This window comes from Chiloscyllium punctatum, chromosome 52, assembly GCF_047496795.1.
Source record: "Chiloscyllium punctatum isolate Juve2018m chromosome 52, sChiPun1.3, whole genome shotgun sequence".
NCBI lineage: Eukaryota > Metazoa > Chordata > Chondrichthyes > Orectolobiformes > Hemiscylliidae > Chiloscyllium > Chiloscyllium punctatum.
The window spans coordinates 13,273,689-13,285,149 of NC_092790.1; the positions used below are offsets into that span (position 1 = coordinate 13,273,689).

General features: G+C 45.9%; 1 protein-coding gene and 3 long non-coding RNA genes across 7 annotated transcripts in view; 2 read left to right on the forward strand and 2 right to left on the reverse strand.

Annotated features, from left to right (window-relative positions):
- The window catches only part of LOC140470765 (uncharacterized), a 186,550-nt gene that overhangs the window by 114,008 nt on the left and 61,081 nt on the right, over positions 1-11,461 (reverse strand). The window lies entirely within an intron of this gene.
- LOC140470791 (uncharacterized) overlaps positions 1-11,461 on the forward strand; it is a 212,184-nt gene that overhangs the window by 71,524 nt on the left and 129,199 nt on the right. The gene's annotated exons all lie outside the window — the stretch shown is intronic.
- LOC140470681 (histone H2B 1/2-like) overlaps positions 1-11,461 on the forward strand; it is a 76,815-nt gene that overhangs the window by 45,180 nt on the left and 20,174 nt on the right. Inside the window, exons 6-7 of one of the 3 annotated variants that reach the window (XM_072566701.1) lie at positions 8,746-8,819; positions 9,597-9,721. The gene's annotated coding sequence lies outside the window, so the exon portion shown is untranslated. The other 2 variants (XR_011956600.1, XM_072566702.1) reach the window with 2 other exon arrangements.
- LOC140470786 (uncharacterized) overlaps positions 1-11,461 on the reverse strand; it is a 35,368-nt gene that overhangs the window by 13,102 nt on the left and 10,805 nt on the right. The gene's annotated exons all lie outside the window — the stretch shown is intronic.

Genomic DNA, 11,461 nt, shown 5'->3' on the forward strand with positions numbered 1-11,461 from the left:
ATTAATGAAGTTAAACAGGACAGGGTAAGAGTGAAATATGTCAGTCCCAATGTACAAGTGAACTTCTAATCAAATTTAAATGCATGGCATCACATTGGTCAAAAAGTAAACTCCACTCGTTTATTCAGAAATACTGAGCCCCCTATTGCATGGTCACAATGTATTCCAGCTATGTAGGAAAAGAAGTAAATAAACATTCAGATTAAGTATTCATCCAATTATCTCACCATGGTTTAAACTTGCTGTCTGACTCTATGACTGTATGTAATTCATGTATCAATTCTGTTTGTCCAGACTGGAGGAATTAGATAACAGGCCAAATGTCAGATTGAAACAAACATCGCAATTTAATTTGTTTCCACAAAGTGAAAACAGAACACATCTCTTACAAAATGACTGAATAAATACTTTGTTTTCAAGTGGTCCAAAGGGAAATGAAATATTGACCTGAAAAAGTACACATTCAGACAGATACCCAGAGATTATTGGACACAATGAAAAAGCTCTCATAAAGTGTTCTTGTTATAAACATGTGAACAATAAATTCAAAATGCACATTCAGAATATAACTTAGAATTACAAACCGTACCATAGAATAAAAGTTGTGGAAATTGTCCAATCTGCTCTACACTGTCAGAGACTGACAATGGTATTAAAAAGTCTCACTTTCATTTACAGTACATAGAATTTCTCCAGTGCAGATAGAGGTCATTTGGCCCATCCCTCCACAACAACTCTCCAAAGCGAATCCCATCTAGGCGTAGACCCCACCCTATCCCCATAACTCCACGTTTACCATAGTTAACCCACTGACACTGCACATCCTTGAAGACTACATGACAATTTACCATGGCTAATCCAGCAAACCTGCACATGTTTGGACCATGCAGAAAAACAAGAGCACCCAGAGGAAACCCATGGAGACACGGGCAGAACATGCAAACTGCACACAGATAATGAAGCATGGTTGGAATTGAATCTGTGTCCCTGGCACCACTGTGCCACCATGCCATCCTGAAATGGATGGCAATTGATGAAATCTTATTCATTTTTGAGCAACAGAGATTTGAAGTAAAAAGAGCTCCTGCAGTTTCTGCAAGTGTCAGAACAAGTAACAGAAACAAATATATAAGTACACTCACTTATTCATAGAGCACAAACTGACAGGTACAGATACTTTCAGGTACAGATGCACTCATCCATTCATGAAACTGTCAGGGATAGACTGATGATTGCACAAACACATTCACATTGCAGAAACTGACAGGTACATTTTGATAATACACTCACATAATCCCAGAGGAAAGACTGACAGGTATATATTGATAAGTACATTCTTACATTTATTTAGGACCTAATGAGGCAGATTGATAACTAAAATCACATTGACATAGCAAAAGCTGACAGGTAGAGACTGGTAATGACATTCTCATATTCACACAGCAGAATCTGACGTGCACACAGACACTGACACACACCCTTACAGACATATACACTCCCACACTCACACATGCACCCCCTCACAGACTTAAGACACTCTGCACTCACTACGCACATACACTTTCTCACTCTCACAACCCCCAACGCAGACAGACACACACAGACAGACAAAGACCCACATGCACACACATATTTTGTGGGGTGAATTTGTACTTGCCGGGTTATATTGTACCTTACTCAAAAACTGCATGCATTCATGTAGAATTCTGAGCTCAAAAACTGCATGAATTCATGTAAAACTCCGTTATCTCACTTTTTAGATTAGAATCAATCTAAACATCATGGCATAGACAGAGAACACGGGACTAACACCTTCAACATACTGTGTAGCTATCACCGTTGTTAACAGCTGACCTGAGAATACAACTTTTTAAAAAAAGGTTTGTGATTTACACATGAAAGAAGTGAAACTATCATGATATTCTAACAGATGAAAGGCATAACAGACAATTAATTTTTCACTGTATAATTTCAGCTCCATCACACTGTAAATTTTTTGTGAGAGGTAATTTCGGTTTAAACTTTAAGATGTGCCTGGACCACAGACTGATCTATAATAAAAGACAAAACTTTTGTTTCTTTTCTAAAACATTTTGTATACTCAAAAGTAGAATAGTTTAAATTGTGCAGAATGCTGACAATTTGTGAGCAGAGTAAAAACAAACAGGCCCTTGATTGATGAAACCATTAACACAGGCAGGGAAGGATGAGTCCTTGACTGATAATACTGCAGGGTGAGAGAAACAACTTTGGAGACTCTGAAGACTTTGTGATAAGGGTGCAAATCAAAGAATAATGATGTTTTTAAGAATGTGAACCTCATGGCTCGTTAGAGCCAGGGAGGGGAGGGTCTGGAGGCATTTGTTGCAGACTTTGTGATAAGGGTGTAAATCGAAGAATAATGATGTTTTTAAGAATGTGAACCTCATGGCTTGTTAGAGCCAAGGAGGGGAGGGATTTGTACTGTATATAATGAGAAACTTTGTAAGCCTCAGCGCGCCTTTTACTCAGAAGGGTGCCCGACTCTGCAGACTTGCTAATAAAACTTTGTTTTCCTGAATTTGTCTAGAGCGATTATTAAGAAGCGATTTTCGTTTCTAACAACTTGGGGGCTCGTTGTCCGGGATCAACACTCCGGCCGCGGGGGGAGCTGAGGAAGGACATCGGAGAAGGTGCACCCTGCTGATTTCAGCAGTCCCTGATTCCTTGCTTGTCGCCCCGCGCGGCTTGAGCGAGTGATATCCGGGAGGCTCAGGAAAACAAAGGAGGGGTGTGGCCGAGGCAGTGGGGACGGTTAACGATCGAGTAATTTCGGTGCACCGAACCCAGGTAAGAAAAACTTGCGGGGACCGTGTTTCCGGACGCCTGGGGACCTACGGGGTGCCTGTGGATTTTTCTACAGAGACGTAGGACTCAGGTATCTAGAGACCGGGGCTTGCCTGTGAGGGATTTTGCAGAGACCGTGTTTGAGGAGGAACGTGTACCTACGGGGTGCCTGTGATCTGTGTCACAGAGACGTAGGACACAGGAATCCAAAGACCGGGGGTGCCTGCAAAGGAACCTGGGCGATCACAGGACTGAAGGTCCGGGAATTGGCTAAATTGTGATAGATTGTCACGGGAAAATTACGAAGTCCTCGGCAATGGGAAATAAGGGATCCAAGGCGAGTAAGGGAAAGGTAGGCTTGAACAGCGACAATGACAAATACCCCGGGGTACCTGACGATAGTCCGTTAGGAAGAATGTTAAATAATTGGAATCAGGGTAGGAGAAAAGGAAAATCTAAAAGGAAGATGGTAAAATACTGTGAACAATGGTCCCAGAAACCTATTCAGGGCGACTCAGTGTGGTGGCCTAGATTCGGTACTGACGAAGACTGGGTCCGGCAAGCTCTCATTTTATATGTCAATTCAAAACCTGATATTAATCTGGAAGAAAATGATTATGCCCTTTGTTGGCTACCGGTTACGATATCTTGCCAAATGCAGGTAACTAAGGAAGACACGAAAGGGCAGAAAGAATGGGATCCTTTAGATCACTTACCGCCGCCCTACGTGACCCCATCTGCCCCACAAAATGTTCCTCCGGGTGACGACGAGTCAGGGGAAGGGGAAGAAAATGGGGAGGAATCACAGGCTACCTCAGGGGTACAGACCAGATCTCAAGCTGGAAGGGGTCACAGACAAAACCCTGTCTCGATTGCAAGAATGAATCCACTCCGGGAAGTGCCCATGGGGGGCGAGGAAGGAAGGACGGGATATGTAGACGTTCCCTTAATGAGTACTGAAGTACGGAATTTCAGGAGGGAGATGAAGGGTCTACTCGAGGACCCCATGGGCCTGGCTGAACAATTAGATCAGTTCCTGGGTCCGAATACTTACACGTGGGAAGAGATGTGTTCCATTATGAAAACATTGTTCTCTAGCCAGGAGCGTCAGATGATACGACAAGCTGCGCTCTTGGTCTGGGAGAGAGAAGGGGGAGAAGGAGGGGAGCAGAAGTTTCCCCTCACCGACCCCGAGTGGAATAAGAACACGGAGGAAGGACGGCGCAACATGAGAGACATGCGGGAATATTGGATAAAAGGAATAAGACACGCAGCCCCGAAGGGGCACAATTTTACCAAGGCTTTTGGTAATCATCAGAACCCAGAGGAAACCCCTACGGACTTCCTAGACAGGATTAGGAAGAACTTGCAGCAGTTCGCTGGGGTGGACCCTGAGACAGACGTGGGGCAACAACTCATACGGGTAGAGTTTGTATCAAAAGCCTGGCCAGACATACGCAAGAAGTTAGAGAAAATGGATGATTGGGATAGTAAATCTCTAAGTGAACTACTGCGGGAGGCGCAAAAGGTGTTTGTGAGAAGGGACGATGAGAAGCAAAAGAAGGCGACAAAGATAATGATGCAAGCGGTGCAACAAATGACAGCTGGAAGAAGGGAAAAGGGGGAGCCGTGGCAGAAACAGGAGAAGGGAGAGTCGTGGCAAGAGCAGAGGAAAAGAGAACCATGGCCGGAACAAAGGAAGAGTGGAGGAGCACGAGACCGCGACAGGGAAACGAAGAGGATACTCAGATGTTACTACTGTAATGAAGAGGGACATTTTAAATGGGAGTGCCCCCGCTACAAGCGGGAGGTGCGGTTGTACGCACTGATGGAGGAAGATTAGGGAGGTCGGGGGTTCCTACCCTTGGGGCAAAAGGACTATAGACAGGAACCCCTGGTAAACTTGAAAGTAGGACCCCAAGGATCGGAGATCACATTTATGGTGGACTCGGGAGCCGAAAGATCAAGTATAATCCAAATACCCCCCGGCACCCGAACAGGAGAAAAAGTTATGGGGGTATCTGGAATTGGAGGACAGAAATTACAAGTTCCAGTGGTGGAGGACGTGGAAATTGGATATGAAAACAGAACTACTAAACGAGACCTCCTTCTACTGCCATCGGCGGGGTTTAATTTGTTAGGAAGAGACTTGCAGGTCAAACTAGGGATCGGAACGGTACCAAGTAATGGGGAAATGGTGGTAAGGTTGTTCGCCCTCACCGAAGAAGATGATCAACAAATAGACCCGGAAGTATGGTACCGAGAGGGGAACAGAGGGGGCCTAAACATCAAACCTCTCCAAATCACCATGTTACCAGGAAAAGGCCCGGTAAGAAGGAAACAGTACCCGATTGCTATGGAAGGACAGGAACTGTACATCGACGGGTCCTCCCGGTGCATCAGCGGCGTACGGTACAGTGGCTATGCTGTCGTAGATGGCGCAACGAAACAGACGATCGAGTCCGGACGACTGCCCGGGAAGTGGTCAGCCCAATCCTGTGAGTTGTACGCCCTCCAGAGGGCCATGAAGTTGTTGGAGGGGAAGGTGGGAACCATATATACTGACTCAAAGTATGCATACGGGATCGTTCATACTTTCGGGAAAATCTGGAAAGAGCGAGGATTGATAACTTCCCGGGGAAAAGAATTAGCTCACGAACAAATGATCAGCCTAACGTTGGAAGCCCTGGCGTTACCTACAGAACTCGCAGTAGTCCATGTACCCGGCCACCAGAAGGGGTCGACACCGGAAGCGGTGGGAAACCGGCTGGCAGATGAGGAAGCCAAGCGGGCAGCGGTCGAAAAATCCGTCCAATTGTTAACGTTAATACCGTTGAGGGAAGGGCTCGCTAAACAACCCGTCTTCACCCAGGGGGAGATTGATAAAATGGATCAATTGGGTGCCCGGCTAGATACTAACGGGAAGTGGACGGTTCCTGATGGGAGACAAGTACTGAACAAACAGATCACCCGGGGTATTCTGCACCGATTACACCATCAGACCCACTGGGGGGTGCAAGCCATGTGCGACACGATCCTGAGAGACTATGTATGCAGAGGGATACACACATTAGCCCAACAAGAGGTAGTCGGATGCCCCACTTGCCGGCGTATTAACCAGAAAGCCATGCGTTCTATGCCAGCCGGTGGTCAGCCCCTCGCGATCAGGCCATTTCAGAGAATCCAAGTCGACTTTACAGAATTACCCCCAGTGCAGCGATGGAAATATCTGCTAGTAATAGTAGACCATTTCACTCACTGGGTAGAGGCTTTCCCAACTGCCAAAGCCGATGCACCAACCGTGGCCCGACTGTTGTTAGAGAACATAATCCCGAGATATGGTATAATGGAATCTATCGACTCCGACTGCGGGACACATTTTATTTCTAAGCTCCACCATTTGATCTGTACTGCCCTGGGTATCCAATGGAAATTCCATGCACCCTGGCATCCTCAGAGTTCGGGTCGAGTTGAGAGAATGAATGGCACGCTCAAGACCCAATTGACTAAGCTGATGTTAGAAACTAAGTTACCTTGGCCGAAGTGCCTACCCATTGCCCTATTGAGGATTCGTACGGCACCTCGCCGGGATGTCGGGGTTTCCCCCTATGAAATGCTGTTCGGATTACCATATTGGAGTAAGGTTGATGGATGTCCCACTCTACAAGGGGGAGATGTATTTGTCAGAAACTATTTACTGGCCTTATCCCGTTCTTTTGCAGAACTCCGGAGGAAAGGTCTCCTGGCTCAGACTCCGCCGCTCGACTTCCTCTTGCATAAGGTGGAGCCCGGAGATTGGGTACTTGTAAAGACCTGGAAGGCCGAAAAGCTCCAGCCGTAGTGGGAAGGACCGTTCCTAGTGCTGTTAACAACTGAAGCAGCTGTTCGGACGAAAGAAAAAGGGTGGGCCCACGCATCGAGGATAAAGGGGCCTGTTCCGCCAGAAGGAGAGAGTACTTGGACATGCGAGCAAGGGGACAAGCCGTTGGTGGTAAAACTGAAAAGACAGCAATAATGAACTCTACTTGGACTGTATTGGTGGGAATATTGATCAATTTATTCCAGTTGTGTGTTGAAGGGAAAGGGAAGATTGAGGTGGGTATCAGCCCCTGTCAGAGTGTGTTGAATGCAACCACACAAGTCTGGTGGCCTAAGGATATCACATGGTACATTGCAAAACAGGAGAACCGCAATTGTGTGAGGCTGGGTGATGACTCTCGGTTTTGGAATTGTAGCGGCTCCGGCCCTTATGAGGGCATTCCTGGGGTAAAAGAGGTGTGGAATAAAGTTGCGAAACAGGGGGGGCCTGCTCCAGATGGCCTATTTTGGATATGCGGTAATCAGGCATATTCCAAACTCCCCATGGGATGGGCTGGAGTATGCTTCCTGGGTCTAATACGACCTGAATTCTTCCTATTACCCCGGGAGGAAGGCGATGATTTGGGGATTAAACTCTTTGACTCCCTCCGTAGGTCACCAAGGGATATCCAAGTCGGTGATTGGGGGGATGAGTGGCCACCGGCCCGGATTATTGAATACTACGGGCCGGCTACATGGGCACAGGACGGATCATGGGGATATCGTACTCCTATCTATATGTTAAATCGAATTATCAGGCTCCAAGCAGTCGTAAAGGTTATTACTAACCGGACTGCCCTGGCCCTGGAGTTGCTGGCTAAGCAGCAGGATCAGATGAGGGCTGCTATATATCAAAACCGACTTGCCTTGGATTATCTGTTGGCCTCGGAGGGGGGCGTGTGCGGGAAGTTTAACCTGACAAACTGCTGTCTAGAAATTGACGATAATGGTAAAGCGGTTTTGAAAATTTCCGATGAAATTCGGAAATTGGCCCATGTGCCAGTACAATCTTGGCGTCCTCTTAGTGGCATCGGATGGTGGGATGGTCTCCTAGGTGGTAGCTGGTGGCGCACGGCGTTGCTGGTGGTTGGGGGGGGGGGCATGATTCTTCTTCTCGTATTACCCTGCCTAACTCCCTGTATTCAGTTTTTAATTCAGAAAAATATTTCCCGACTCCAGGCAGTGGTGGTTCCACAACATGGGACGCGTGAACTTAAAGTGATGTTGCTGCGAAAGACCAAGGATTTCCCGGGCCCTTGAGGAGGGGGGGCTATATTGGTCAGGCACATCTTAAAGAAAGAAAAGGGTGGAATTGTGAGAGGTAATTTCGGTTTAAAATTTAAGATGTGCCTGGACCACAGACTGATCTATAATAAAAGACAAAACTTTTGTTTCTTTTCTAAAACATTTTGTATACTCAAAAGTAGAATAGTTTAAATTGTGCAGAATGCTGACAATTTGTGAGCAGAGTAAAAACAAACAGGCCCTTGATTGATGAAACCATTAACACAGGCAGGGAAGGATGAGTCCTTGACTGATAATACTGCAGGGTGAGAGAAACAACTTTGGAGACTCTGAAGACTTTGTGATAAGGGTGCAAATCAAAGAATAATGATGTTTTTAAGAATGTGAACCTCATGGCTCGTTAGAGCCAGGGAGGGGAGGGTCTGGAGGCATTTGTTGCAGACTTTGTGATAAGGGTGTAAATCGAAGAATAATGATGTTTTTAAGAATGTGAACCTCATGGCTCGTTAGAACCAAGGAGGGGAGGGATTTGTACTGTATATAATGAGAAACTTTGTAAGCCTCAGCGCGCCTTTTACTCAGAAGGGTGCCCGACTCTACAGACTTGCTAATAAAACTTTGTTTTCCTGAATTTGTCTAGAGCGATTATTAAGAAGCGATTTTCGTTTCTAACATTTTTGCTATAAAGTCTGTGTTAGGTTTGAACCCTCCACTACCACCTGTGAAGGAGCGTCGCTCCGGAAGCTAGTGTGCTTCCAATTCAACCTGTTGGACTATAACCTGGTGTTGTGTGATTTTTCACTTTTCTCCCGAAAGCTGACTTGTTCCTGAGCAGAGGAGCGCATGCGTGAGGCCCTCCCCCAGCGCTGCCATTGAGGAGCATCTACTCAGTGAGTACAAGAGGTTTGTTTGAAACAGACCGCAATGGAGAGATCAGCGCCCAGGGAAGGGAGGGAACAGCAGGCTCCTTCCAGCAGCACATCGGGATGGGAGCCTGGGACACAGGGGGGGCTCCGAGACCGGGATTGATTCGGGGTGAGTTCAGGGAGAACCGGGGGCTGTTTGTAAGAGGCCGAGCGGAGCAGGAACTGGTCCCGGAACTTGGAGTGAGCGGGCTGGGGGGAAGAGAGAGGTCTTTCTCGGGCTGTGTGTGGGCCTGCTGAGGGAGGCAGAGCGGGAAGAAGCTGTTATGGGTTGGTCTTGTGGTTTACAATCCTCTCAACACTTTTACTTTCAATCTGTTTCCCGCTCTTTCTTGAGGTAGTGTGGACCAATTGTTGGAATGGGATACTCTTGTAAAAGGACATACACTGGGGTCTTGGTAAAAACATTAGCAATAGCGCCGTTTCCTATTTCTAACAGGAAGTTGGGGAGTTGGATGTTGAACTGTGTAAGCATCCTGGTGGTTGAGTACTCCCATTCATGGTGCTGTGCATTTGTTGCTCAGTTTCTGGATTTCACTCAACTGATATCAAGGTAAAAATCACACAACACCAGGCTCTCGTCCAACAATTTTTTTGGAAGCACTTGATGTGTAACATTGTGCACTCCAGTCCAACACCAACATCTCCAAATCAACTGGTATCGAATCACATGAAAAACAAACAATTCCCAGACAGAGAGTAGCAATGAATGTGACAATGATCAGTTCAATATTGCCAGACTAGCCTCATGTTAATTTACAGGTGGTGTCCCTGTGTCTTCCTCCAGAAAAACACCTGAGGGACTAAGACACTGTAATACTTCCTCAGTTCAAAGCAAAGAGTGACCAGCTGCCTCTAACAAACAGAAGGTATGTAGCCCATTTATGTTTACACAAGAGTGTTGGAGATAGATAAACTGAATCCTCATCCAAAATAGACATTCAGGAACAACATTAAAATCTCCAATTATTAAGAGCATTTTCAAAGTTACAATGAAGATAGACAAATAGGTCACATTGTTGCATTGTTTCAACAATCATCCGTGAAGGAAGGGTTAAGTACAGAGATGGAGGGAAACTGTGCTCACTGACAGGGCAAGAGTTACCGGAGAATCGTCGAAATCATAGAGATGTATAGTATGTAAACAGACCCTTCGGTCCAACTTGTCCATGCCGACCAGATATCCTAACCTAATCTGGTCCCATTTGGCAGCACTTAGCCCATCTCTCTCTAAACCCTTCCTATTCATTTTGTTAAAGTACATATTTGAGACAGCCCAGGGGACTCAGATCTATAAGCCTCTCTTGGTTCGTCCTGGAGATCATACACTTTGGTAGTCTGGAATAAAAACCTCTTACAAACAGTTTAGTTTAACTTTAGCCTTCTCCTTTATTTACCAATAGTATCAGTGTTACAACATAACATTGACACCTATAAATCAGGCTAGCTGAGGTTCTATAACCTTAGAAAAGTAGGGTACCAACTCTTCCTTTAAGAGCCCTCGCAGACTACTCCACTCTTCTTTCTCAAACAGGCTTCCTTTTCACAACACTTTACAAAAAACACTGCATGTTCTTAATTAGATAGACAATGGAAAGGCAACAATTCGTAAGGAAGAGAAGTTAATTAACAGGTCTGTGTGTGCTTAACTGATCACTCCTGTGGGCCCTTAGCCATCCATCAGTGGGAAAAACAGATCCAGCTGAGTCACTGCTTGTTGGTGAGGTAAGTCCCTGTCATAAAGCGGTATCAGTCTAAACTAAGTGGGAGAGGTCATAAGGCAACCTTGCACAGCTCGCATGTCAGAGATCATTGTTTTACAAAATGGCATCTTAGCGAGGAGGGCAAACTGACGATAAAATGGCTTCCTGACAGATTGTGTCAGAATCTCTTCAATGTTAGGTTTAGAATAGTTTTTAAGCTAGGAGCAGACTCCTGCTTTTTATCTTAAGCACAAAATCATTCTGTGACTGAGGCTGCAAGGTGAAATTTTAAATGATTCATTAGTCTCAATAGACAATAGACAATAGATGCAGGAGTAGGCCATTCTGCCCTTCGAGCCTGCACCGCCATTCAATATGATCATGGCTGATCATTCCTAATCAGTATCCTGTTCCAGCCTTATCTCCATACCCCTTGACTCCACTATCTTTAAGAGCTCTATCTAATTCTTTCTTAAAAGAATCCAGAGACTGGGCCTCCACTGCCCTCTGGGGCAGAGCATTCCACACAGCCACCACTCTCTGGGTGAAGTAGTTTCTCCTCATCTCTGTCCTAAATGGTCTACCCCGTATTTTTAAGTTGTGTCCTCTGGTTCGGCACTCCCCCATCAACGGAAATATGTTCCCTCCTGCCAGAGTGTCCAGTCCTTTCATAATCCTATATGTTTCAATCAGATCCCCTCTCAGTCTTCTAAACTCAAGGGTATACAAGCCCAGTCGCTTCAGTCTTTCCATGTAAGGCAATCCTGCCATTCCAGGAATTGACCTCGTGAACCTACGCTGCACTCCCTCAATAGCCAGAATGTCTTTCCTCAAATTTGGAGACCAGAACTGTACACAGTACTCCAGGTGTGGTCTCACCAGGGCCCTGTACAGCTGCAGAAGCAC